The sequence below is a fragment of the Oncorhynchus mykiss genome, chromosome 8 (assembly GCF_057628025.1).
Source record: "Oncorhynchus mykiss isolate SJ-2025 chromosome 8, ASM5762802v1, whole genome shotgun sequence".
In the NCBI taxonomy this organism is placed as follows: Eukaryota; Metazoa; Chordata; class Actinopteri; order Salmoniformes; family Salmonidae; genus Oncorhynchus; species Oncorhynchus mykiss.
Genome location: NC_143029.1, coordinates 80,330,001 through 80,357,500, shown reverse-complemented (window position 1 = coordinate 80,357,500; position 27,500 = coordinate 80,330,001). Strand labels below are relative to the sequence as shown.

The window sequence follows — 27,500 nt, the reverse complement described above, 5'->3', positions numbered from 1 at the left end:
GAGACAGAGAGAAAGAGGCGGAGAGAGCATGAGAGAGAAGAGACTGGGAGACAGAGGCAAAGAGAGAGTGAGAGAGAGAGAAAGAAAGAAAAGGAAATAGAGCGAGAGAGAGAGAAAGAGCAGGGAGAGAGCTAGAGAAGGGAGAGAGCGAGAGAAACAGAAGGGAGAGAGAAAGAGTAGGGAGAGAGCGAGAGCGAGTGAGACGCTGACACTGAGAGAGACGCACCCTGTAAAAGAGGCAGAGTCAACAGCTACAGCAACAGAGCTCCCTTTCTCTCTCACACACAGACAGAGAACCAGACCCATTCCAGGGGAGACGGTGAGCACACACCCCCACTGAGGAGCACCGTCTCTTGGGAGGAGATCCCACACTCCGCCCCTCCTCCGTCTGTGTGTTTTTGCAAAAAAACTGGAAGAGAGACGTAGAAGACAGTGAAGGAAGGAGGGATGAGTGGCTTGTTTGGCACAGCTGCTGATACTAGAGGCTGAGAACGAGGGACACTGACGAAGAGAGAGAGAAAAAGAGATCTGAAGACCAGAGGATTGGAGGAGAGGAAGACTGGCACGTGTAGAGCTTCTCAAACATATGGACAGAGACAAGAGAGGGACACAGTGTCGGGGAACACACACACACATCACACGGAACAAACATCACACACACATCACACACACACACAGGCACCGATGAGGAGGGAACAGGGACCACGCTTCAGTCCGGGGTGAGTTAACTTCTACTGACAGTAACCATGAGCCAAACACACACACACGCACTCATAATACACAAAGGTGTAAACGTGACACACACACAAACACACGCACACACAGATGCAATCAGATATTTGCACATACTCATACACACAGACATAAACATACCAACTCGTAAACATACTGAGGTCAATAGATGACTGTGTGTGTGTCATTATGCGGCTCTCTACCCTGACCAGTCTGACACTCTCTCACCAGGGTTAGGAGAGAGAGAACAGATCCGAGAGGGAAAGAGGAGTGTGTGTGTTTACCTGTGGATGAATGTGAGCGAGTGTGTGTGTTTACCTGTGGATGAATGTGAGCGAGTGTGTGTGTTTACCTGTGGATGAATGTGAGCGAGTGTGTGTTTACCTGTGGATGAATGTGAGCGAGTGTGTGTGTTTACCTGTGGATGAATGTGAGCGAGTGTGTGTGTTTACCTGTGGATGAATGTGAGCGAGTGTGTGTGTTTACCTGTGGATGAATGTGAGCGAGTGTGTGTGTTTACCTGTGGAAGAATGTGAGCGAGTGTGTGTGGTTACCTGTGGATGAATGTGAGCGAGTGTGTGTTTACCTGTGGATGAATGTGAGCGAGTGTGTGTGTTTACCTGTGGATGAATGTGAGCAAGTGTGATTGTTTACCTGTGGATGAATGTGAGCGAGTGTGTGTGTTTACCTGTGGATGAATGTGAGCGAGTGTGATTGTTTACCTGTGGATGAATGTGAGCGAGTGTGTGTGTTTACCTGTGGATGAATTTTAGTGAGTGTGTGTGCTTACCTGTGGATGAATGTGAGCGTGTGTGTGCTTACCTGTGGATGAATGTGAGCGAGTGTGTGTGAGACCTGTGGGTTATATTGGATGATTGTCTGCAGTGAATTGGTAGCTGAAGCTGTAGTTGTAGTTGTATCCAACCAGAGAAGTGATTGGTAGCTGTAATTGTAGTTGTATCCAACCAGAGAAGTGATTGGTAGCTGTAATTGTAGTTGCATCCAACCAGAGAAGTAATTGGTAGCTGTAATTGTAGTTGTATCCAACCAGAGAAGTAATTGGAAGCAATAATTGTAGTTGTATCCAACCAGAGAAGTGATTGGTAGCTGTAATTGTAGTTGTATCCAACCAGAGAAGTAATTGGAAGCAATAATTGTGGATGTATCCAACCAGAGAAGTAATTGGTAGCTGTAATTGTAGTTGTATCCAACCAGAGAAGTAATTGGTAGCTGTAATTGTAGTTGTATCCAACCAGAGAAGTGATTGGTAGCTGTAATTGTAGTTGTATCCAACCAGAGAAGTAATTGGAAGCAATAATTGTAGTTGTATCCAACCAGAGAAGTGATTGGTAGCTGTAATTGTAGTTGTATACAACCAGAGAAGTAATTGGAAGCAATAATTGTAGTTGTATCCAACCAGAGAAGTGATTGGTAGCTGTAATTGTAGTTGTATCCAACCAGAGAAGTAATTGGAAGCAATAATTGTAGTTGTATCCAACCAGAGAAGTAATTGGTAGCTGTAATTGTAGTTGTATCCAACCAGAGAAGTAATTGGTAGCTGTAATTGTAGTTGTATCCAACCAGAGAAGTAATTGGTAGCTGTAATTGTAGTTGTATCCAACCAGAGAAGTAATTGGTAGCTGTAATTGTAGTTGTATCCAACCAGAGAAGTAATTGGTAGCTGTAATTGTAGTTGTATCCAACCAGAGAAGTAATTGGTAGCCTACTGTATGGGGAGTTGGTAGAGTTGAGTTTGCAGACAGCACAGCTCAACCCTCTGTCATGAATGCTATGCTATACTGCCAGCAGCATTTCATAGCTGATTTGCCAGGCTGTCGTGATGATGTATGGAATGATGTACGTGTACTGTATGTCACGATGCTGAGTGTAAACACATATGTCCCGTGGCTGTAACACTGCCACATTTCATCTACAACTTTATGAATATGATTTACAGCCTATAAAATAGTGCTTGTAGGATTTCCTCTGTTATGTTGTTGTAGCTGTCTCTACCTGTCTGTTATTTTTTTAATTTTTTTTTTAATTTTACCTTTATTTAACCAGGTAGGCAAGTTGAGAACAAGTTCTCATTTACAATTGCGACCTGGCCAAGATAAAGCAAAGCAGTTCGACAGATACAACGACACAGAGTTACACATGGAGTAAAACAAACATACAGTCAATAATACAGTATAAACAAGTCTATATACAATGTGAGCAAATGAGGTGAGAAGGGAGGTAAAGGCAAAAAAGGTCATGGTGGCAAGGTAAATACAATATAGCAAGTAAAACACTGGAATGGTAGTTTTGCAATGGAAGAATGTGCAAAGTAGAAATAAAAATAATGGGGTGCAAAGGAGCAAAATAAATAAATAAATTAAATACAGTTGGGAAAGAGGTAGTTGTTTGGGCTAAATTATAGGTGGGCTATGTACAGGTGCAGTAATCTGTGAGCTGCTCTGACAGTTGGTGCTTAAAGCTAGTGAGGGAGATAAGTGTTTCCAGTTTCAGAGATTTTTGTAGTTCGTTCCAGTCATTGGCAGCAGAGAACTGTAAGGAGAGGCGGCCAAAGAAAGAATTGGTTTTGGGGGTGACTAGAGAGATATACCTGCTGGAGCGTGTGCTACAGGTGGGAGATGCAATGGTGACCAGCGAGCTGAGATAAGGGGGGACTTTACCTAGCAGGGTCTTGTAGATGACATGGAGCCAGTGGGTTTGGCGCCAAGTATGAAGCGAGGGCCAGCCAACGAGAGCGTACAGGTCGCAATGGTGGGTAGTATATGGGGCTTTGGTGACAAAACGGATTGCACTGTGATAGACTGCATCCAATTTGTTGAGTAGGGTATTGGAGGCTATTTTGTAAATGACATCGCCAAAGTCGAGGATTGGTAGGATGGTCAGTTTTACAAGGGTATGTTTGGCAGCATGAGTGAAGGATGCTTTGTTGCGAAATAGGAAGCCAATTCTAGATTTAACTTTGGATTGGAGATGTTTGATATGGGTCTGGAAGGAGAGTTTACAGTCTAACCAGACACCTAAGTATTTGTAGTTGTCCACGTATTCTAACTCAGAGCCGTCCAGAGTAGTGATGTTGGACAGGCGGGTAGGTGCAGGTAGCGATCGGTTGAAGAGCATGCATTTAGTTTTACTTGTATTTAAGAGCAATTGGAGGCCACGGAAGGAGAGTTGTATGGCATTGAAGCTTGCCTGGAGGGTTGTTAACACAGTGTCCAAAGAAGGGCCGGAAGTATACAGAATGGTGTCGTCTGCGTAGAGGTGGATCAGAGACTCACCAGCAGCAAGAGCGACCTCATTGGTGTATACAGAGAAGAGAGTCGGTCCAAGAATTGAACCATGTGGCACCCCCATAGAGACTGCCAGAGGTCCGGACAACAGACCCTCCGATTTGACACACTGAACTCTATCAGAGAAGAAGTTGGTGAACCAGGCGAGGCAATCATTTGAGAAACCAAGGCTGTTGAGTCTGCCGATGAGGATGTGGTGATTGACAGAGTCGAAAGCCTTGGCCAGATCAATGAATACGGCTGCACAGTAATGTTTCTTATCGATGGCGGTTAAGATATCGTTTAGGACCTTGAGCGTGGCTGAGGTGCACCCATGACCAGCTCTGAAACCAGATTGCACAGCAGAGAAGGTATGGTGAGATTCGAAATAGTCGGTAATCTGTTTGTTGACTTGGCTTTCGAAGACCTTAGAAAGGCATGGTAGGATAGATATAGGTCTGTAGCAGTTTGGGTCAAGAGTGTCCCCCCCTTTGAAGAGGGGGATGACCGCAGCTGCTTTCCAATCTTTGGCAATCTCAGACGACACGAAAGAGAGGTTGAACAGACTAGAAAATAGGGGTGGCAACAATTTCGGCAGATAATTTTAGAAAGAAAGGGTCCAGATTGTCTAGCCCGGCTGATTTGTAGGGGTCCAGAATTTGCAGCTCTTTCAGAACATCAGCTGAATGGATTTGGGAGAAGGAGAAATGGGGAAGGCTTGGGCGAGTTGCTGTTGGGGGTGCAGTGCTGTTGACAGGGGTAGGAGTAGCCAGGTGGAAAGCATGGCCAGCAGTAGAAAAATGCTTATTGAAATTTTCAATTATGGTGGATTTATCAGTGGTGACAGTGTTTCCTATCTTCAGTGCAGTGGGCAGCTGGGAGGAGGTGTTCTTATTCTCCATGGACTTTACAGTGTCCCAGAACTTTTTTGAGTTAGTGTTGCAAGAAGCAAATTTCTGCTTGAAAAAGCTAGCCTTGGCTTTTCTAACTGCCTGTGTATAATGGTTTCTAGCTTCCCTGAACAGCTGCATATCACGGGGGCTGTTCGATGCTAATGCAGAACGCCATAGGATGTTTTTGTGTTGGTTAAGGGCAGTCAGGTCTGGGGAGAACCAAGGGCTATATCTGTTCCTGGTTCTAAATTTCTTGAATGGGGCATGTTTATTTAAGATGGTTAGGAAGGCATTTTAAAAAAATATCCAGGCATCCTCTACTGACGGGATGAGGTCAATATCCTTCCAGGATACCCCGGCCAGGTCGATTAGAAAGGCCTGCTCGCTGAAGTGTTTCAGGGAGCGTTTTACAGTGATGAGAGGAGGTCGTTTGACCGCTGACCCATTACGGATGCAGGCAATGAGGCAGTGATCGCTGAGATCTTGGTTGAAGACAGCAGAGGTGTATTTAGAGGGGAAGTTGGTTAGGATGATATCTATGAGGGTGCCCGTGTTTAAGGCTTTGGGGAGGTACCTGGTAGGTTCATTGATAATTTATGTGAGATTGAGGGCATCAAGTTTAGATTGTAGGATGGCTGGGGTGTTAAGCATGTTCCAGTTTAGGACGCCTAGCAGCACGAGCTCTGAAGATAGATGGGGGGCAATCAGTTCACATATGGTGTCCAGAGCACAGCTGGGGGCAGAGGGTGGTCTATAGCAGGCGGCAACGGTGAGAGACTTGTTTTTAGAGAAGTGGATTTTTAAAAGTAGAAGTTCAAATTGTTTGGGTACAGACCTGGATAGTAGGACAGAACTCTGCAGGCTATCTTTGCAGTAGATTGCAACACCGCCCCCTTTGGCAGTTCTATCTTGTCTGAAAATGTTGTAGTTTGGAATTAAAATGTCTGAATTTTTGGTGGTCTTCCTAAGCCAGGATTCAGACACAGCTAGAACATCCGGGTTGGCAGAGTGTGCTAAAGCAGTGAATAGAACAAACTTAGGGAGGAGGCTTCTAATGTTAACATGCATGAAACCAAGGCTATTACGGTTACAGAAGTCGTCAAAAGAGAGCGCCTGGGGAATAGGAGTGGAGCTAGGCACTGCAGGGCCTGGATTCACCTCTACATCGCCAGAGGAACATAGGAGGAGTAGAATAAGGGTGCGGCTAAAAGCAATAAGAATTGGTCGTCTAGAACGTCTGGAACAGAGAGTAAAAGGAGGTTTCTGGGGGCGATAAAATAGCATCAAGGTATAATGTACAGACAAAGGTAAGGCATGATGTGAATACAGTGGAGGTAAACCTAGGTATTGAGTGATGAAGAGAGAGATATTGTCTCTAGAAACATCATTGAAACCAGGAGATGTCATTGCATGTGGGTGGTGGAACTAATGGGTTGGATAAGGTATAGTGAGCAGGACTAGAGGCTCTACAGTGAAATAAGCCAATAAACACTAACCAGAACAGCAATGGACAAGACATATTGACATTAAGGAGAGGCATGCTTAGTCGAGTGATCAAAAGGGTCCAGTGAGTGGAGAGGTCACGGCGATTTAGACAGCTAGCCAGGCCATCGGTAGCAAGCTAGCATAGGATGGAGGTCTGTTGTTAGCCACCTCTTGCGTTCGGTCAGTAGATTAGTGGGGTTCCGTGTGGTAGAGGGGATTAATCCAAATCACACAACAACAACAAAAATAAGAACAATAGATATAGTTATAGAGGCCCGAGAAGAAAACATAATAATAATAAAAATAAATAAATTGTCCGATTGTCTATTCAGATAGCAGCCGGTAAGACAGCTAACGGTTAGCGGGCCGCAGATGGGCGTTCAGGTAACGTCGCGACGGAGGAGCCAGCCGGATCTCCTTCAGGTAGATAACGTCGGCAGTCCAGTTGTGAAGGCCCGGTGGGCCTAACGGGTCCGGATAGGTGACTGCAGCCCAGGAGTGAATGATGGAACTCAGGAGTGATTGACGGAGCTGGCTAGCACCGGAACAATCGATGTTTGCTCCGGAATCGACGACAGCCGACTGTCACACGGATAGCAGCTAGCTAGCTGTGAGATCCGGGTATGAATGTCCAGAGAGCAGTTGAAATCCAGGGACATGGAGAGAAAAAATTGGTCCGGTATGTTCCGTTCCGAGCCGCGCTGCGCCGTACAAAACTGGCAATAGATTTTCGATAGATTTTCGAGCTAAAGGATAGCTGATGACCACAAACCGTGGTTAGCTGAATACTAACGATTTGCCAGTAAAGAAGCTAACTAGCTTCTGATTAGCTTCTGGATTAGCTTCTGGGCTAGCTCCTGGCTAGCTTCTGGCTAGTTTCTGGCTAGCTTCTTGGAGTTTCTGGCTAGCTTCTTGGAGGATTACAGATCTGAGGTAAATAATACATTTTTTATAAATATAAATTGGTGAGGCTGGTTGCAGGAGAGTGTTTAGAAGATGAGTTGATGGAAAATAAAAATAAAATGTATGTGAAAAAAGTTGTAAATATATATATATATACAGGACACGACAAGACGAGGACAAAAGACGTCTGAACTGCTATGCGATCTTGGAGTTTTTTTTTGTCTGTTATGTTGTTGTAGCTGTCTCTCTCTGTCTGTCTGGTATGTTGTTGTAGCTGTCTCTCGCTGTCTGTCTGTTTGGTTGTTGTAGCTGTCTCTCGCTGTCTGTCTGTTATGTTGTTGTAGCTGTCTCTCGCTGTCTGTCTGTTATGTTGTTGTAGCTGTCTCTAGCTGTCTGTCTGTTATGTTGTTGTAGCTGTCTCTAGCTGTCTGTCTGTTATGTTGTTGTAGCTGTCTCTAGCTGTCTGTTATGTTGTTGTAGCTGTCTCTAGCTGTCTGTCTGTTATGTTGTTGTAGCTGTCTCTAGCTGTCTGTCTGTTTGGTTGTTGTAGCTGTCTCTAGCTGTCTGTCTGTTATGTTGTTGTAGCTGTCTCTAGCTGTCTGTCTGTTATGTTGTTGTAGCTGTCTCAAGCTGTCTGTCTGTTATGTTGTTGTAGCTGTCTCTAGCTGTCTGTCTGTTATGTTGTTGTAGCTATCTCTCGCTGTCTGTCTGTTATGTTGTTGTAGTTGTCTCTAGCTGTCTGTCTGTTATGTTGTTGTAGCTGTCTCTAGCTGTCTGTCTGTTATGTTGTTGTAGCTGTCTCTAGCTGTCTGTCTGTTTTGTTGTTGTAGCTGTCTCTAGCTGTCTGTCTGTTATGTTGTTGTAGCTATCTCTCGCTGTCTGTCTGTTATGTTGTTGTAGTTGTCTCTAGCTGTCTGTCTGTTATGTTGTTGTAGCTGTCTCTAGCTGTCTGTCTGTTATGTTGTTGTAGCTGTCTCTAGCTGTCTGTCTTTTTTGTTGTTGTAGCTGTCTGTCTGTTATGTTGTTGTAGCTGTCTTTCTGTCTGTCTGTTATGTTGTTGTAGCTGTCTCTCGCTGTCTGTCTGTTTGGTTGTTGTGCTGTCTCTCGCTGTCTGTCTGTCTGTCTGTCTGTCTGTCTGTCTGTCTGTCTGTCTGTTTGGTTGTTGTGCTGTCTGTCTGTCAGTCTGTTTGGTTGTTGTAGCTGTCTCTCGCTCTCTGTCTGTTTGGTTGTTGTGCTGTGTTATGCTGTCTGTCTGTCTGTCTGTCTGTCTGTCTGTCTGTCTGTCTGTGTCTGTCTCTGTCTGTCTGTCTGTCTTGTCTATCTGTCTCTGGCTGTCTGTCTGTTTGGTTGTTGTAGCTGTCTCTCGCTGTCTGTCTGTTTGGTTGTTGTAGCTGTCTGTCTGTTTGGCTGTTGTGCTGTGTTATGCTGTATGTCTGTCTTTCTGTCTGTCTGTTTGGTTGTTGTAGCTGTATCTCGCTGTCTGTCTGTTTGGTTGTTGTAGCTGTCTCTCGCTGTCTGTCTGTTATGTTGTTGTAGCTGTCTCGCTGTCTGTCTGTTTGGTTGTTGTAGCTGTCTCTCGCTGTCTGTCTGTTTGGTTGTTGTAGCTGTCTCTCGCTGTCTGTCTGTTTGGTTGTTGTAGCTGTCTCTCGCTGTCTGTCTGTTTGGTTTTTGTTGCTGTCTGTCTGTCTGGTTGTTGTTGCTGTCTCTCGCTGTCTGTCTGTTATGATGTTGTGCTGTGTTACGCCATGTGCTCCTTTGGGTCAGCTCATTATGATGAGTATATTATTTAGGCTAAAATTGCAAGCATTATTGTATTTGTATCATTGCAAATAATCCGTAATTATATTCTGCTCCTGCAGATTCTGCCCATCCCTGATTTAAAACATGGTAATAGTCTAGTAACAACCTAGTGATAATACAGTGATGATATTCTGCTCAGCCCTGATTTAAAGCATGGTAATAGTCTAGTAACAACCTAGTGATAATACAGTGATGATATTCTGCTCAGCCCTGATTTAAAACATGGTAATAGTCTAGTAACAACCTAGTGATAATACAGTGATGATATTCTGCCCAGCCCTGATTTAAAACATGGTAATAGTCTAGTAACAACCTAGTGATAATACAGTGATGATATTCTGCCCAGCCCTGATTTAAAACATGGTAATAGTCTAGTAACAACCTAGTGATAATACAGTGATGATATTCTGCCCAGCCCTGATTTAAAACATGGTAATAGTCTAGTAACAACCTAGTGATAATACAGTGATGATATTCTGCGCAGCCCTGAATTAAAACATGGTAATAGTCTAGTAACAACCTAGTGATAATACAGTGCTGATATTCTGCCCAGCCCTGATTTAAAACATGGTAATAGTCTAGTAACAACCTAGTGATAATACAGTGATGATATTCTGCCCAGCCCTGATTTAAAACATGGTAATAGTCTAGTAACAACCTAGTGATATTACAGTGATGATATTCTGCGCAGCCCTGAATTAAAACATGGTAATAGTCTAGTAACAACCTAGTGACAATACAGTGATGATATTCTGCTCCTGCAGATTCTGCTCAGCCCTGATTTAAAACATGGTAATAGTCTAGTAACAACCTAGTGATAATACAGTGATGATATTCTGCTCCTGCAGATTCTGCCCAGCCCTGATTTAAAACATGGTAATAGTCTAGTAACAACCTAGTGATAATACAGTGCTGATATTCTGCCCAGCCCTGATTTAAAACATGGTAATAGTCTAGTAACAACCTAGTGATAATACAGTGCTGATATTCTGCCCAGCCCTGATTTAAAACATGGAAATAGTCTAGTAACAACCTAGTGATAATACAGTGATGATATTCTGCCCAGCCCTGATTTAAAACATGGTAATAGTCTAGTAACAACCTAGTGATAATACAGTGCTGATATTCTGCCCAGCCCTGATTTAAAGCATGGTAATAGTCTAGTAACAACCTAGTGATAATACAGTGATGATATTCTGCCCAGCCCTGATTTAAAGCATGGTAATAGTCTAGTAACAACCTAGTGATAATACAGTGATGATTTTCTGCTCAGCCCTGATTTAAAACATGGTAATAGTCTAGTAACAACCTAGTGATAATACAGTGCTGATATTCTGCGCAGCCCTGAATTAAAACATGGTAATAGTCTAGTAACAACCTAGTGATAATACAGTGATAATATTCTGCTCCTGCAGATTCTGCTCAGCCGTGATTTAAAACATGGTAATAGTCTAGTAACAACCTAGTGATAATACAGTGATGATATTCTGCTCCTGCAGATTCTGCCCAGCCCTGATTTAAAACATGGTAATAGTCTAGTAACAACCTAGTGATAATACAGTGATGATATTCTGCCCAGCCCTGATTTAAAGCATGGTAATAGTCTAGTAACAACCTAGTCATAATACAGTGCTGATATTCTGCGCAGCCCTGAATTAAAACATGGTAATAGTCTAGTAACAACCTAGTGATAATACAGTGATGATATTCTGCTCCTGCAGATTCTGCTCAGCCCTGATTTAAAACATGGTAATAGTCTAGTAACAACCTAGTGATAATACAGTGATGATATTCTGCCCAGCCCTGATTTAAAACATGGTAATAGTCTAGTAACAACCTAGTGATAATACAGTGATGATATTCCGCCCAGACCTGATTTAAAACATGGTAATAGTCTAGTAACAACCTAGTGATAATACAGTGATGATATTCTAACCAGCCCTGATTTAAAACATGGTAATAGTCTAGTAACAACCTAGTGATAATACAGTGATGATATTCTGCCCAGCCCTAATTTAAAACATGGTAATAGTCTAGTAACAACCTAGTGATAATACAGCGATGATATTCTGCCCAGCCCTGATTTAAAACATGGTAATAGTCTAGTAACAACCTAGTGATAATACAGCGATGATATTCTGCCCAGCCCTGATTTAAAACATGGTAATAGTCTAGTAACAACCTAGTGATAATACAGTGATGATATTCTGCCCAGCCCTGATTTAAAGCATGGTAATAGTCTAGTAACAACCTAGTGATAATACAGTGCTGATATTCTGCCCAGCCCTGATTTAAAACATGGTAATAGTCTAGTAACAACCTAGTGATAATACAGTGATGATATTCTGCTCCTCCAGATTCTGCTCAGCCCTGATTTAAAACATGGTAATAGTCTAGTAACAACCTAGTGATAATACAGTGATGATATTCTGCCCAGCCCTGATTTAAAACATGGTAATAGTCTAGTAACAACCTAGTGATAATACAGTGATGATATTCTGCCCAGCCCTGATTTAAAACATGGTAATAGTCTAGTAACAACCTAGTGATAATACAGTGCTGATATTCTGCGCAGCCCTGAATTAAAACATGGTAATAGTCTAGTAACAACCTAGTGATAATACAGTGATGATATTCTGCTCCTGCAGATTCTGCTCAGCCCTGATTTAAAACATGGTAATAGTCTAGTAACAACCTAGTGATAATACAGTGATGATATTCTGCTCCTGCAGATTCTGCCCAGCCCTGATTTAAAACATGGTAATAGTCTAGTAACAACCTAGTGATAATACAGTGCTGATATTCTGCCCAGCCCTGATTTAAAACATGGTAATAGTCTAGTAACAACCTAGTGATAATACAGTGCTGATATTCTGCCCAGCCCTGATTTAAAACATGGAAATAGTCTAGTAACAACCTAGTGATAATACAGTGATGATATTCTGCCCAGCCCTGATTTAAAACATGGTAATAGTCTAGTAACAACCTAGTGATAATACAGTGCTGATATTCTGCCCAGCCCTGATTTAAAGCATGGTAATAGTCTAGTAACAACCTAGTGATAATACAGTGATGATATTCTGCCCAGCCCTGATTTAAAGCATGGTAATAGTCTAGTAACAACCTAGTGATAATACAGTGCTGATATTCTGCGCAGCCCTGAATTAAAACATGGTAATAGTCTAGTAACAACCTAGTGATAATACAGTGATGATATTCTGCTCCTGCAGATTCTTCTCAGCCCTGATTTAAAACATGGTAATAGTCTAGTAACAACCTAGTGATAATACAGTGATGATATTCTGCCCAGCCCTGATTTAAAACATGGTAATAGTCTAGTAACAACCTAGTGATAATACAGTGATGATATTCCGCCCAGACCTGATTTAAAACATGGTAATAGTCTAGTAACAACCTAGTGATAATACAGTGATGATATTCTGCCCAGCCCTGATTTAAAACATGGTAATAGTCTAGTAACAACCTAGTGATAATACAGCGATGATATTCTGCCCAGCCCTGATTTAAAACATGGTAATAGTCTAGTAACAACCTAGTGATAATACAGTGATGATATTCTGCCCAGCCCTGATTTAAAGCATGGTAATAGTCTAGTAACAACCTAGTGATAATACAGTGCTGATATTCTGCCCAGCCCTGATTTAAAACATGGTAATAGTCTAGTAACAACCTAGTGATAATACAGCGATGATATTCTGCCCAGCCCTGATTTAAAACATGGTAATAGTCTAGTAACAACCTAGTGATAATACAGCGATGATATTCTGCCCAGCCCTGATTTAAAACATGGTAATAGTCTAGTAACAACCTAGTGATAATACAGTGATGATATTCTGCTCCTCCAGATTCTGCTCAGCCCTGATTTAAAACATGGTAATAGTCTAGTAAAAACCTAGTGATAATACAGTGATGATATTCTGCCCAGCCCTGATTTAAAACATGGTAATAGTCTAGTAACAACCTAGTGATAATACAGTGATGATATTCTGCCCAGACCTGATTTAAAACATTGTAATAGTCTAGTAACATCCTAGTGATAATACAGTGATGATATTCTGCCCAGCCCTGATTTAAAACATGGTAATAGTCTAGTAACAACCTAGTGATAATACAGTGATGATATTCTGCCCAGCCCTGATTTAAAGCATGGTAATAGTCTAGTAACAACCTAGTGATAATACAGTGCTGATATTCTGCGCATCCCTGAATTAAAACATGGTAATAGTCTAGTAACAACCTAGTGATAATACAGTGATGATATTCTGCTCCTGCAGATTCTGCTCAGCCCTGATTTAAAACATGGTAATAGTCTAGTAACAACCTAGTGATAATACAGTGATGATATTCTGCTCCTGCAGATTCTTCTCAGCCCTGATTTAAAACATGGTAATAGTCTAGTAACAACCTAGTGATAATACAGTGATGATATTCTGCCCAGCCCTGATTTAAAACATGGTAATAGTCTAGTAACAACCTAGTGATAATACAGTGATGATATTCCGCCCAGACCTGATTTAAAACATGGTAATAGTCTAGTAACAACCTAGTGATAATACAGTGATGATATTCTGCCCAGCCCTGATTTAAAACATGGTAATAGTCTAGTAACAACCTAGTGATAATACAGCGATGATATTCTGCCCAGCCCTGATTTAAAACATGGTAATAGTCTAGTAACAACCTAGTGATAATACAGTGATGATATTCTGCCCAGCCCTGATTTAAAGCATGGTAATAGTCTAGTAACAACCTAGTGATAATACAGTGCTGATATTCTGCCCAGCCCTGATTTAAAACATGGTAATAGTCTAGTAACAACCTAGTGATAATACAGTGATGATATTCTGCCCAGCCCTGATTTAAAACATGGTAATAGTCTAGTAACAACCTAGTGATAATACAGCGATGATATTCTGCCCAGCCCTGATTTAAAACATGGTAATAGTCTAGTAACAACCTAGTGATAATACAGTGATGATATTCTGCTCCTCCAGATTCTGCTCAGCCCTGATTTAAAACATGGTAATAGTCTAGTAAAAACCTAGTGATAATACAGTGATGATATTCTGCCCAGCCCTGATTTAAAACATGGTAATAGTCTAGTAACAACCTAGTGATAATACAGTGATGATATTCTGCCCAGACCTGATTTAAAACATTGTAATAGTCTAGTAACATCCTAGTGATAATACAGTGATGATATTCTGCCCAGCCCTGATTTAAAACATGGTAATAGTCTAGTAACAACCTAGTGATAATACAGTGATGATATTCTGCCCAGCCCTAATTTAAAACATGGTAATAGTCTAGTAACAACCTAGTGATAATACAGCGATGATATTCTGCCCAGCCCTGATTTAAAACATGGTAATAGTCTAGTAACAACCTAGTGATAATACAGTGATGATATTCTGCCCAGCCCTGATTTAAAACATGGTAATAGTCTAGTAACAACCTAGTGATAATACAGTGATGATATTCTGCCCAGCCCTGATTTAAAACATGGTAATAGTCTAGTAACAACCTAGTGATAATACAGCGATGATATTCTGCCCAGCCCTGATTTAAAACATGGTAATAGTCTAGTAACAACCTAGTGATAATACAGTGATGATATTCTGCTCCTCCAGATTCTGCTCAGCCCTGATTTAAAACATGGTAATAGTCTAGTAACAACCTAGTGATAATACAGTGATGATATTCTGCCCAGCCCTGATTTAAAACATGGTAATAGTCTAGTAACAACCTAGTGATAATACAGTGATGATATTCTGCCCAGACCTGATTTAAAACATTGTAATAGTCTAGTAACATCCTAGTGATAATACAGTGATGATATTCTGCCCAGCCCTGATTTAAAACATGGTAATAGTCTAGTAACAACCTAGTGATAATACAGCGATGATATTCTGCCCAGCCCTGATTTAGAACATGGTAATATTCTAGTAACAACCAAGTGATAAAACAGTGATGATATTCTGCCCAGCCCTGATTTAAAACATGGTAATAGTCTAGTAACAACCTAGTGATAATACAGTGATGATATTCTGCTCCTCCAGATTCTGCTCAGCCCTGATTTAAAACATGGTAATAGTCTAGTAACAACCTAGTGATAATACAGTGATGATATTCTGCCCAGCCCTGATTTAAAACATGGTAATAGTCTAGTAACAACCTAGTGATAATACAGTGATGATATTCTGCCCAGACCTGATTTAAAACATTGTAATAGTCTAGTAACATCCTAGTGATAATACAGTGATGATATTCTGCCCAGCCCTGATTTAAAACATGGTAATAGTCTAGTAACAACCTAGTGATAATACAGCGATGATATTCTGCCCAGCCCTGATTTAGAACATGGTAATATTCTAGTAACAACCAAGTGATAAAACAGTGATGATATTCTGCCCAGCCCTGATTTAAAACATGGTAATAGTCTAGTAACAACCTAGTGATAATACAGTGATGATATTCTGCCCAGCCCTGATTTAAAACATGGTAATAGTCTAGTAACAACCTAGTGATAATACAGTGCTGATATTCTGCCCAGCCCTGATTTAAAAAAATGGTAATAGTCTAGTAACAACCTAGTGATAATACAGTGATGATATTCTGCCCAGCCGTGATTTAAAACATGGTAATAGTCTAGTAACAACCTAGTGATAATACAGTGATGATATTCTGCTCCTGCAGATTCTGCTCAGCCCTGATTTAAAACATGGTAATAGTCTAGTAACAACCTAGTGATAATACAGCGATGATATTCTGCCCAGCCCTGATTTAAAACATGGTAATAGTCTAGTAACAACCTAGTGATAATACAGTGATGATATTCTGCTCCTCCAGATTCTGCTCAGCCCTGATTTAAAACATGGTAATAGTCTAGTAACAACCTAGTGATAATACAGTGATGATATTCTGCCCAGCCCTGATTTAAAACATGGTAATAGTCTAGTAACAACCTAGTGATAATACAGTGATGATATTCTGCCCAGACCTGATTTAAAACATTATAATAGTCTAGTAACATCCTAGTGATAATACAGTGATGATATTCTGCCCAGCCCTGATTTAAAACATGGTAATAGTCTAGTAACAACCTAGTGATAATACAGTGATGATATTCTGCCCAGCCCTGATTTAAAACATGGTAATAGTCTAGTAACAACCTAGTGATAATACAGTGATGATATTATGCCCAGCCCTGATTTAAAACATGGTAATAGTCTAGTAACAACCTAGTGATAATACAGTGATGATATTCTGCCCAGCCCTGATTTAAAACATGGTAATAGTCTAGTAACAACCTAGTGATAATACAGTGATGATATTATGCCCAGCCCTGATTTAAAACATGGTAATAGTCTAGTAACAACCTAGTGATAATACAGTGATGATATTCTTCTCCTCCAGATTCTGCTCAGCCCTGATTTAAAACATGGTAATAGTCTAGTAACAACCTAGTGATAATACAGTGATGATATTCTGCCCAGCCCTGATTTAAAACATGGTAATAGTCTAGTAACAACCTAGTGATAATACAGTGATGATATTCTGCCCAGACCTGATTTAAAACATTATAATAGTCTAGTAACATCCTAGTGATAATACAGTGATGATATTCTGCCCAGCCCTGATTTAAAACATGGTAATAGTCTAGTAACAACCTAGTGATAATACAGTGATGATATTCTGCCCAGCCCTGATTTAAAACATGGTAATAGTCTAGTAACAACCTAGTGATAATACAGTGATGATATTATGCCCAGCCCTGATTTAAAACATGGTAATAGTCTAGTAACAACCTAGTGATAATACAGTGATGATATTCTGCCCAGCCCTGATTTAAAACATGGTAATAGTCTAGTAACAACCTAGTGATAATACAGTGATGATATTCTGCCCAGCCCTGATTTAAAATATGGTAATAGTCTAGTAACAACCTAGTGATAATACAGTGATGATATTCTGCCCAGCCCTGATTTAAAACATGGTAATAGTCTAGTAACAACCTAGTGATAATACAGTGCTGATATTCTGCCCAGCCCTGATTTAAAAAAATGGTAATAGTCTAGTAACAACCTAGTGATAATACAGTGATGATATTCTGCCCAGCCGTGATTTAAAACATGGTAATAGTCTAGTAACAACCTAGTGATAATACAGTGATGATATTCTGCTCCTGCAGATTCTGCTCAGCCCTGATTTAAAACATGGTAATAGTCTAGTAACAACCTAGTGATAATACAGTGATGATATTCTGCCCAGCCCTGATTTAAAACATGGTAATAGTCTAGTAACAACCTAGTGATAATACAGTGATGATATTCTGCCCAGCCCTGATTTAAAACATGGTAATAGTCTAGTAACAACCTAGTGATAATACAGTGATGATATTCTGCCCAGCCCTGATTTAAAGCATGGTAATAGTCTAGTAACAACCTAGTGATAATACAGCGATGATATTCTGCCCAGCCCTGATTTAAAACATGGTAATATTCTAGTAACAACCAAGTGATAATACAGTGATGATATTCTGCCCAGCCCTGATTTAAAACATGGTAATAGTCTAGTAACAACCTAGTGATAATACAGTGATGATATTCTGCCCAGCCCTGATTTAAAACATGGTAATAGTCTAGTAACAACCTAGTGATAATACAGTGCTGATATTCTGCCCAGCCCTGATTTAAAACATGGTAATAGTCTAGTAACAACCTAGTGATAATACAGTGCTGATATTCTGCCCAGCCCTGATTTAAAAAAATGGTAATAGTCTAGTAACAACCTAGTGATAATACAGTGATGATATTCTGCCCAGCCGTGATTTAAAACATGGTAATAGTCTAGTAACAACCTAGTGATAATACAGTGATGATATTCTGCTCCTGCAGATTCTGCTCAGCCCTGATTTAAAACATGGTAATAGTCTAGTAACAACCTAGTGATAATACAGTGCTGATATTCTGCCCAGCCCTGATTTAAAACATGGTAATAGTCTAGTAACAACCTAGTGATAATACAGTGCTGATATTCTGCCCAGCCCTGATTTAAAAAAATGGTAATAGTCTAGTAACAACCTAGTGATAATACAGTGATGATATTCTGCCCAGCCGTGATTTAAAACATGGTAATAGTCTAGTAACAACCTAGTGATAATACAGTGATGATATTCTGCTCCTGCAGATTCTGCTCAGCCCTGATTTAAAACATGGTAATAGTCTAGTAACAACCTAGTGATAATACAGTGATGATATTCTGCCCAGCCCTGATTTAAAACATGGTAATAGTCTAGTAACAACCTAGTGATAATACAGTGATGATATTCTGCCCAGCCCTGATTTAAAACATGGTAATAGTCTAGTAACAACCTAGTGATAATACAGTGATGATATTCTGCCCAGCCCTGATTTAAAGCATGGTAATAGTCTAGTAACAACCTAGTGATAATACAGCGATGATATTCTGCCCAGCCCTGATTTAAAACATGGTAATATTCTAGTAACAACCAAGTGATAATACAGTGATGATATTCTGCCCAGCCCTGATTTAAAACATGGTAATAGTCTAGTAACAACCTAGTGATAATACAGTGATGATATTCTGCCCAGCCCTGATTTAAAACATGGTAATAGTCTAGTAACAACCTAGTGATAATACAGTGATGATATTCTGCCCAGCCCTGATTTAAAACATGGTAATAGTCTAGTAACAACCTAGTGATAATACACTGATGATATTCTGCTCCTGCAGATTCTGCTCAGCCCTGATTTAAAACATGGTAATAGTCTAGTAACAACCTAGTGATAATACAGTGATGATATTCTGCCCAGCCCTGATTTAAAACATGGTAATAGTCTAGTAACAACCTAGTGATAATACAGTGATGATATTCTGCTCCTGCAGATTCTGCTCAGCCCTGATTTAAAACATGGTAATAGTCTAGTAACAACCTAGTAATAATACAGTGATGATATTCTGCCCAGCCCTGATTTAAAACATGGTAATAGTCTAGTAACAACCTAGTGATAATACAGTGATGATATTCTGCCCAGCCCTGATTTAAAACATGGTAAGAGTCTAGTAACAACCTAGTGATAATACAGTGATGATATTCTGCCCAGCCCTGATTTAAAACATGGTAATATTCTAGTAACAACCAAGTGATAATACAGTGATGATATTCTGCCCAGCCCTGATTTAAAACATGGTAATAGTCTAGTAACAACCGAGTGATAATACAGTGATGATATTCTGCCCAGCCCTGATTTAAAACATGGTAATAGTCTAGTAACAACCTAGTGATAATACAGTGATGATATTCTGCTCAGCCCTGATTTAAAACATGGTAATAGTCTAGTAACAACCTAGTGATAATACAGTGATGATATTCTGCCCAGCCCTGATTTAAAACATGGTAATAGTCTAGTAACAACCTAGTGATAATACAGTGATGATATTCTGCCCAACCCTGATTTAAAACATGGTAATAGTCTAGTAACAACCTAGTGATAATACAATGATGATATTCTGTCCAGCCCTGATTTAAAACATGGTAATAGTCTAGTAACAACCTAGTGATAATACAGTGATGATATTCTGCTCCTGCAGATTCTGCTCAGCCCTGATTTAAAACATGGTAATAGTCTAGTAACAACCTAGTGATAATACAGTGATGATATTCTGCCCAGCCCTGATTTAAAACATGGTAATAGTCTAGTAACAACCTAGTGATAATACAGTGATGATATTCTGCCCATCCCTGATTTAAAACATGGTAATAGTCTAGTAACAACCTAGTGATATTACAGTGATGATATTCTGCCCAGCCCTGATTTAAAACATGGTAATAGTCTAGTAACAACCTAGTGATAATACAGTGATAATATTCTGCCCAGCCCTGATTTAAAACATGGTAATAGTCTAGTAACAACCTAGTGATAATACAGTGCTTCCATTAAGTTTTGTCTTGTGTGATAAAGCAACAATATCGACTTACTGTGTTAAAACGTATGGTGATTTGGGGCTGAAGCGATACTAACCATTGCTGGATTGGTGGCTGCTATTGACCTAACCTGACCTTGTTAAGGTCAGCTGTCGTAACCTGACGTAAGTGATCATAATATGTTATGACAGTGGCAATCAGGTTTTTTTTCTCCTCGCTGCCAGAAGCACTGTTACGTCACACATCATTGTCCCTCGCTCTCTTTCTCAATCTCCATTACTCTCTCTCTCTCTCTCCTCCCCCTCTTCCCCTTCCTCTCCTTCTCTATCTGGTCAGTTTTCATATCCTCCTTCTATCAAGTCTTGTGTATCAGAGTGTTCCCTGTGTGTTTCCAAGGGGTTAGTCTGGCTGGAGAAATGTTACATTCACCCCCAAAATACACACCAATTACTGAATCTGGCCAGCCCTACAACCATATGGTCAGTCTGACTGTGGGTCCTAAACAGGAGAGTTGTGCCTAATTGGAAATCGGCTTGCAATGCCCCTAACAGGAAGACAAACATGTTGATGCAAGATCCTCCCCAACAATCTGCAACCTTTTTTCCTATTCTTATATCAAGTCATTGTTTTGCCAGACATTTCCCTTTTTGATAGAAATGTCCATTAGAAGGAAGTCCAGACCAACTCTGCTCTCCTCTCAGATCAGGACCTCCATCTGGTAAACATTGAACCGTCACACACAAACACACACCCACAAACACATACACACACACACACACACACTGTAGTGGGAAAATTTATTTAGACATGCCACGCTGTATTTACTTAGGGATTTGTCCATTGTTATATGTTAGTGTTTTTTGCTGATACAGGCGTGTCTTGTGTGACTTAGTCATAAGTCTGGGGATACAGATAAGAGCCGTTTGGGTGCGACCGCAGTATGTGACGTCATGCTTTCACCATCTACAGGAATTTAGCTGTGTGGAAACTTGCAGGAAGGAACAGACAATTGCGGCAACTTCAGCTATCTAAATCACATTTACACACAATGTTCCGTCCCTGTTTCTACACATCTGCTAAACTGCTACGTAGACAAAAGAGGTTGTACTTTCTATAAAAGCTGAAAGCCAACTCTGTTCATTGGGCATTTAACTCTGCACTATTTGAGTGATTGTTGATCGCTCCATTTTTGCAAATCTTATAATAAAGTTGCTGTTTGAAGAATCTACAGTCTCTCTTCTTCTGGTTGGAATTTCCACTACAACACAAACACTGTATATTCACAATTAGTGGAGTCCTGCCAGTGGACTGGCAGTATCTCCCTATTATTTGACTCTCTCTTTGGACATGGTGTGAGTATGCATTTCCCTCTGTTCTTATCCATGCCTCCTTCTCTCCTTCTCTTGCCCTCTCTCTCTCTCTCTCTCTGTTTCTCTCTCTCTCTCTCTCTCTGTCTGTTTCTCTCTCTCTCTCTCTCTCTCTGTCTCTCTCTCTCTCTGTTTCTCTGTCTCTCTCTCTCTCTCTCTCTGTCTCTCTCTCTCTCTGTTTCTCTGTCTCTCTCTCTCTCTCTCTCTCTCTGTCTCTCTCTCTCTCTGTTTCTCTGTCTCTCTCTCTCTGTTTCTCTGTCTCTCTCTCTCTCTCTCTCCCTCTGTCTCTCTCTCTCTCTGTTTCTCTGTCTCTCTCTCTCTGTTTCTCTGTCTCTCTCTCTCTCTCTCTCTGTCTCTCTCTGTCTCTCTCTCTCTCTCTGTCTCTCTCTCTCTCTCTGTCTCTCTCTGTCTCTCTCTCTCTCTCTGTCTCTCTCTCTCTCTCTCTCTCTCTCTGTCTATCTCTCTCTCTCTCTCTCTCTCTCTCTCTCTCTCTCTCTCTCTGTCTCTCCGTGTCTCTCTCTCTGTCTCTCTGTCTCTCTCTCTCTCGCTGTGCCAGCCAGAGAGCATGAAATAGTCAAGTAATCTCTCTCTCTCTCTCTCTCTCTGTTTCTCTCTCTCTCTCTCTCTCTCTCTGTCTCTCTCTCTCTCTGTTTCTCTCTCTCTCTCTCTGTCTCTCTCTCTCTGTTTCTCTGTCTCTCTCTCTCTCTCTCTCTGTCTCTTTCTCTCTCTGTTTCTCTCTCTCTCTCTCTCTATCTCTGTCTCTCTCTCTCTGTCTCTCTCTCTCTGTTTCTCTGTCTCTCTCTCTCTCTCTCTCTCTGTCTCTCTCTCTGTCTGTTTCTCTGTCTCTCTCTCTCTCTCTCTGTCTCTCTCTGTCTCTCTCTCTCTCTCTGTCTCTCTCTCTCTCTCTCTCTCTGTCTCTCTCTGTCTCTCTCTCTCTCTCTCTCTGTCTCTCTCTCTCTCTCTCTCTCTGTCTCTCTCTCTCTCTCTCTCTCTCTCTCTGTCTCTCCGTGTCTCTCTCTCTCTGTCTCTCTGTCTCTCTCTCTCTCTCTCTCTCTCTGTGCCAGCCAGAGAGCATGAAATAGTCAAGTAATTACATCTGGCTCCAGAAGTAATGAGCCCACCTATAACCCTGTTAGTACAGAACTGTAACACACACACACACAGAGAGACACACACACACCCCTTTAGTGGAGTTAGTGTGAAGGCTGCCTGGGCCACGCTATTGCTGCTGCTGAGCTGCTGAGCTGCTGAGCTGCTGAGCTATGCCATGATGGAGTGAAAAGGTGGAAAAGAAAGAGAGAGAGCGATTGAACATAGATGTAGAGGGATATACAGTGCATTCGGAAAGAATTCAGACCCCTTGACTTTCTCTACTTCTTGTTACGTTACCGCCTAATCTAAAATGTATTTAAAAAATGTTTCTCATCAATCTACACACAGTAACCCATAATGACAAAGCAAAAACTGTTTTTAAGAAATTATTGCAAACGTATAAAAAAAAACTTATTGGGTATGACGCTACAAGCTTGGCACACCTGTATTTGGGGTGTTTCTCCCATTCTTCTCTGCAGATCCTCTAAAGCTCTGTCAGGTTGGATGGGAGTGTTGCTGCAAAGCTATTTTCAGGTCTCTCCAGAGATATTTGATCGGGTTCAAGTCTGGGCTCTGGCTGGGCCACTCAAGGACATTCAGAGACTTGTCCTGAAGCCACTCCTGCATTGTTTTGGCTGTGTGCTTAGGGTCATTGTCCTTTTTGAAGGTGAACCTTCGCCCTAGGTCCTGAGCGCTCTAGAGCAGGTTTTCATCAAGGATCTCTCTGTACTTTGTTCCGTTCAGCTTTCCAATCATGACTAGTCTCCCAGTCCCTGCTGTTGAAAAACATCCCCATAGCATGATGCTGCCACCACCATGCTTCACCGTACGGATGGTGCCTTTTGGCAAACTCCAAGCGGGCTGTCATGCGCCTTTTACTTTGGACTGGCTTCTGTCTGGCCACTCTACCATAAATGCCGATTGGTGGAGTGCTGCAGAGATGGTTGTCCTTCTGGAAGGTTCTCCCATCTTCACAGAGGAACTTTGGAGCTCTGTCAGAGTGACCACTGGGTGCTGGACTTTCTGACAGGCCGCCCCCAGGTGATGAAGGTTGAAAACAACATCTCCACCCCCCTGATCCTCAACACTGGGGCCCCATAAGGGTGTGTGCTCAGCCCTCTGCTGTACTCCCTGTTCACCCACGACTGTGTGGCCATGCACGCCTCCAACTCAATCATCAAGTTTGCAGACGACACAATAGTAGTGGGCTTGATCACCAACGACGAGACAGCCTACAGGGAGGAGGTGAGGGCCCTCGGGGTATGGTGTCTGGAAAAAAACCTCTCACTCAACGTCAACAAAAAAAAGGAGATGATGAAACAGCAGAGGGAGCACCCCCCTATCCACATCGAAGAGACAGCAGTGAAGAAGGTGGAAAGTTCCTGGGCGTACACATCACACACAAACTGAAATGGTCCACCCACACAGACAGCATGGTGAAGAAGGCGCAACAGAGGGTGGTGAGGTCTGCACCGGGGGCAAACTACCTGCCCTCCATGACACCAATAGCACCCGATGTCACAGGAAGACAAAAAAGATAATCAAGGACAACAACCACCCGAGCCACTGCCTGTTCACCCCGCTACCATCCAGAAGGCGAGGTCAGTACAGGTGCATTAAAGCTGGGACCGAGAGATTGAAAAACAGTTTATATCTCAAGGCCATCAGGCTGCTAAACAGAAATCACTAACTCAGTGATGCTGCCTACATTGAGACACAATCACTGGACACTTTAATAAATGGATCACTAGTCACTTTAATCAATGCCACTTTAAATAATGCCACTTTAAATAATGCCACTTTAATAATGTTTACATATCTTACATTACTCATATCACATGTATATACTGTATTTTATACCATCTATTGCACCTTGCCTATGCCGCTCGGCCATCGTTCATCTATATACTTATATGTACATATTCTCATTCACCCCTTTAGATTGGTGTGTATTAGGTAGTTGTTGGGAAATTGTTAGATTACTTGTTAGATTTGTGTGTATTAGGTAGTTGTTGGGGAATTGTTAGATTACTTGTTAGATTTGTGTGTATTAGGTAGTTGTTGGGGAATTGTTAGATTACTTGTTAGAGATTACTGCACTGTCGGAAGTAGAAGCACAAGCATTTCACTACACTCACATTAACATCTGCTAACCATGTTTATGTGACCAATACAATTTGATTTGGTTTTTACTTTGACATGCTCTGTCAACTGTGGGGCCTTATGTAGACAGGTGTGTGCCCTTCTAAACCATGTCCAACCATTGATGAGGGGAAAATGTATTTAATCCATTTTAGAATAAGGCTGTAACGTAACAAAATGTATTTAATCCAGAATCCAGAATGAGGCTGTAACGTAACAAAATGTATTTAATCCATAATCCAGAATAAGGCTGTAACGTAACAAAATGTATTTAATCCATAATCCAGAATGAGGCTGTAACGTAACAAAATGTATTTAATCCATGATCCAGAATAAGGCTGTAACGTAACAAAATGTATTTAATCCATAATCCAGAATGAGGCTGTAACGTAACAAAATGTATTTAATCCATAATCCAGAATAAGGCTGTAACGTAACAAAATGTATTTAATCCATAATCCAGAATAAGGCTGTAACGTAACAAAATGTATTTAATCCATGATCCAGAATAAGGCTGTAACGTAACAAAATGTATTTAATCCATGATCCAGAATAAGGCTGTAACGTAACAAAATGTATTTAATCCATAATCCAGAATAAGGCTGTAACGTAACAAAATGTATTTAATCCATGATCCAGAATGAGGCTGTAACGTAACAAAATGTATTTAATCCATAATCCAGAATAAGGCTGTAACGTAACAAAATGTATTTAATCCATAATCCAGAATGAGGCTGTAACGTAACAAAATGTATTTAATCCATAATCCAGAATGAGGCTGTAACGTAACAAAATGTATTTAATCCATAATCCAGAATAAGGCTGTAACGTAACAAAATGTATTTAATCCAGAATCCAGAATAAGGCTGTAACGTAACAAAATGTATTTAATCCATAATCCAGAATAAGGCTGTAACGTAACAAAATGTATTTAATCCATAATCCAGAATAAGGCTGTAACGTAACAAAATGTATTTAATCCATAATCCAGAATAAGGCTGTAACGTAACAAAATGTATTTAATCCATGATCCAGAATAAGGCTGTAACGTAACAAAATGTATTTAATCCATAATCCAGAATGAGGCTGTAACGTAACAAAATGTATTTAATCCATAATCCAGAATAAGGCTGTAACGTAACAAAATGTATTTAATCCATAATCCAGAATAAGGCTGTAACGTAACAAAATGTATTTAATCCATGATCCAGAATAAGGCTGTAACGTAGCAAAATGTATTTAATCCATAATCCAGAATAAAGCTGTAACGTAACAAAATGTATTTAATCCATAATCCAGAATAAGGCTGTAACGTAACAAAATGTATTTAATCCATAATCCAGAACAAGGCTGTAACGTAACAAAATGTATTTAATCCATAATCCAGAATAAGGCTGTAACATAACAAAATGTATTTAATCCATAATCCAGAATAAGGCTGTAACGTAACAAAATGTATTTAATCCATAATCCAGAATAAGGCTGTAACGTAACAAAATGTATTTAATCCATAATCCAGAATAAGGCTGTAACGTAACAAAATGTGGAAAAAGGGAAGGGGTCTGAGTACTTTCTGAATGCAATGTTTAACAGAAACAGAGAAAATGATTGAGAACACTGGAAAAAGAGAGAGGAAGGTGGGATGAGGAATGGAAATAGGAAAGAACAGAGTAAAGGATGTGAAATGCTTAGCCTCTGCATTGGCAGACAGAGAATACTCTCTCTGGTCTCAGGGCACAGCAGGGAGGTGACGATGTATTTACCCACCCAAGGGGAGAAATGGAGAGAGAGAGAGATTGATGGTTTAACACAAGCATGTGGAGGAGGGGGAGAAAAATGAGGGAGGAGCGAGAGAAAGGAGGGAGGAGAGAGAGAAAGGAGGGAGGAGAGAGAAAGGAGGGAGGAAAGAGAAAGGAGGGAGGAGGGAGGAGAAAGGAGGGAGGGAGGAGAAGTGGGAAGGACAGACGGAGGAAGAAGGGAAGTAGGAGAGAGAAAGTAGGGAGGATAGAGAGAAAAAAAGGAGAGAGAATTGAGGGAAGGAGGAGAGAGAACAGAGGGAGAAAGGAGGGAGGGAGGAGAGAGAAAGGAGTGAGGAGAGAGGGAGGAGGGAGGAGAGAGAAATTAGGGAGGAGAGAGTGGAAAGGACAGAGGGAGGAAAGAGGGAAAAGGAGGGAGGAGAGAGGGGAAAGGAGGGTGGAGAGAGGGGAAAGGACAGAGGGAGAAGAAAGAAAGGATGGAGGAGAGAGAGAGAAAGGACGGAGGAGAGAAAGGAGGGAGGACAGAGTGTTCTAGGAAGTCAGTAGAGGGATGGTTTAAGCCAACCTGCAGAGACCTCACACATCAACCACCACAGGGAGTCTGCAAAGACCTCACACATAAACCACCACAGGGGGTCTGCAGAGACCTCCACATAAACCACCACAGGGAGTCTGCAAAGACCTCACACATAAACCACCACAGGGAGTCTGCAAAGACCTCACACATCAACCACCACAGGGAGTCTGCAGAGACCTCACACATAAACCACCACAGGGAGTCTGCAAAGACCTCACACATAAACCACCACAGGGGTCTGTAGAGACCTCCACATCAACCACCACAGGGAGTCTGCAAAGACCTCACACATAAACCACCACAGGGGTCTGCAGAGACCTCCACATCAACCACCACAGGGAGTCTGCAAAGACCTCCACATAAACCACCACAGGGGGTCTGCAGAGACCTCACACATAAACCACCACAGGGAGTCTGCAAAGACCTCCACATAAACCACCACAGGGAGTCTGCAGAGACCTCACACATCAACCACCACAGGGAGTCTGCAGAGACCTCA

General features: G+C 41.2%; 1 protein-coding gene across 2 annotated transcripts in view; it reads left to right on the top strand.

The window, feature by feature from the left end:
- LOC110530698 (leucine-rich repeat and immunoglobulin-like domain-containing nogo receptor-interacting protein 3) overlaps window positions 1–27,500 on the top strand; it is a 112,451-nt gene that overhangs the window by 225 nt on the left and 84,726 nt on the right. For both annotated transcript variants that reach the window (XM_021613944.3, XM_021613943.3), the window contains exon 1: window positions 1–719. This exon is cut by the window's left edge. The gene's annotated coding sequence lies outside the window, so the exon portion shown is untranslated. The remainder of the gene's footprint in view (window positions 720–27,500) is intronic.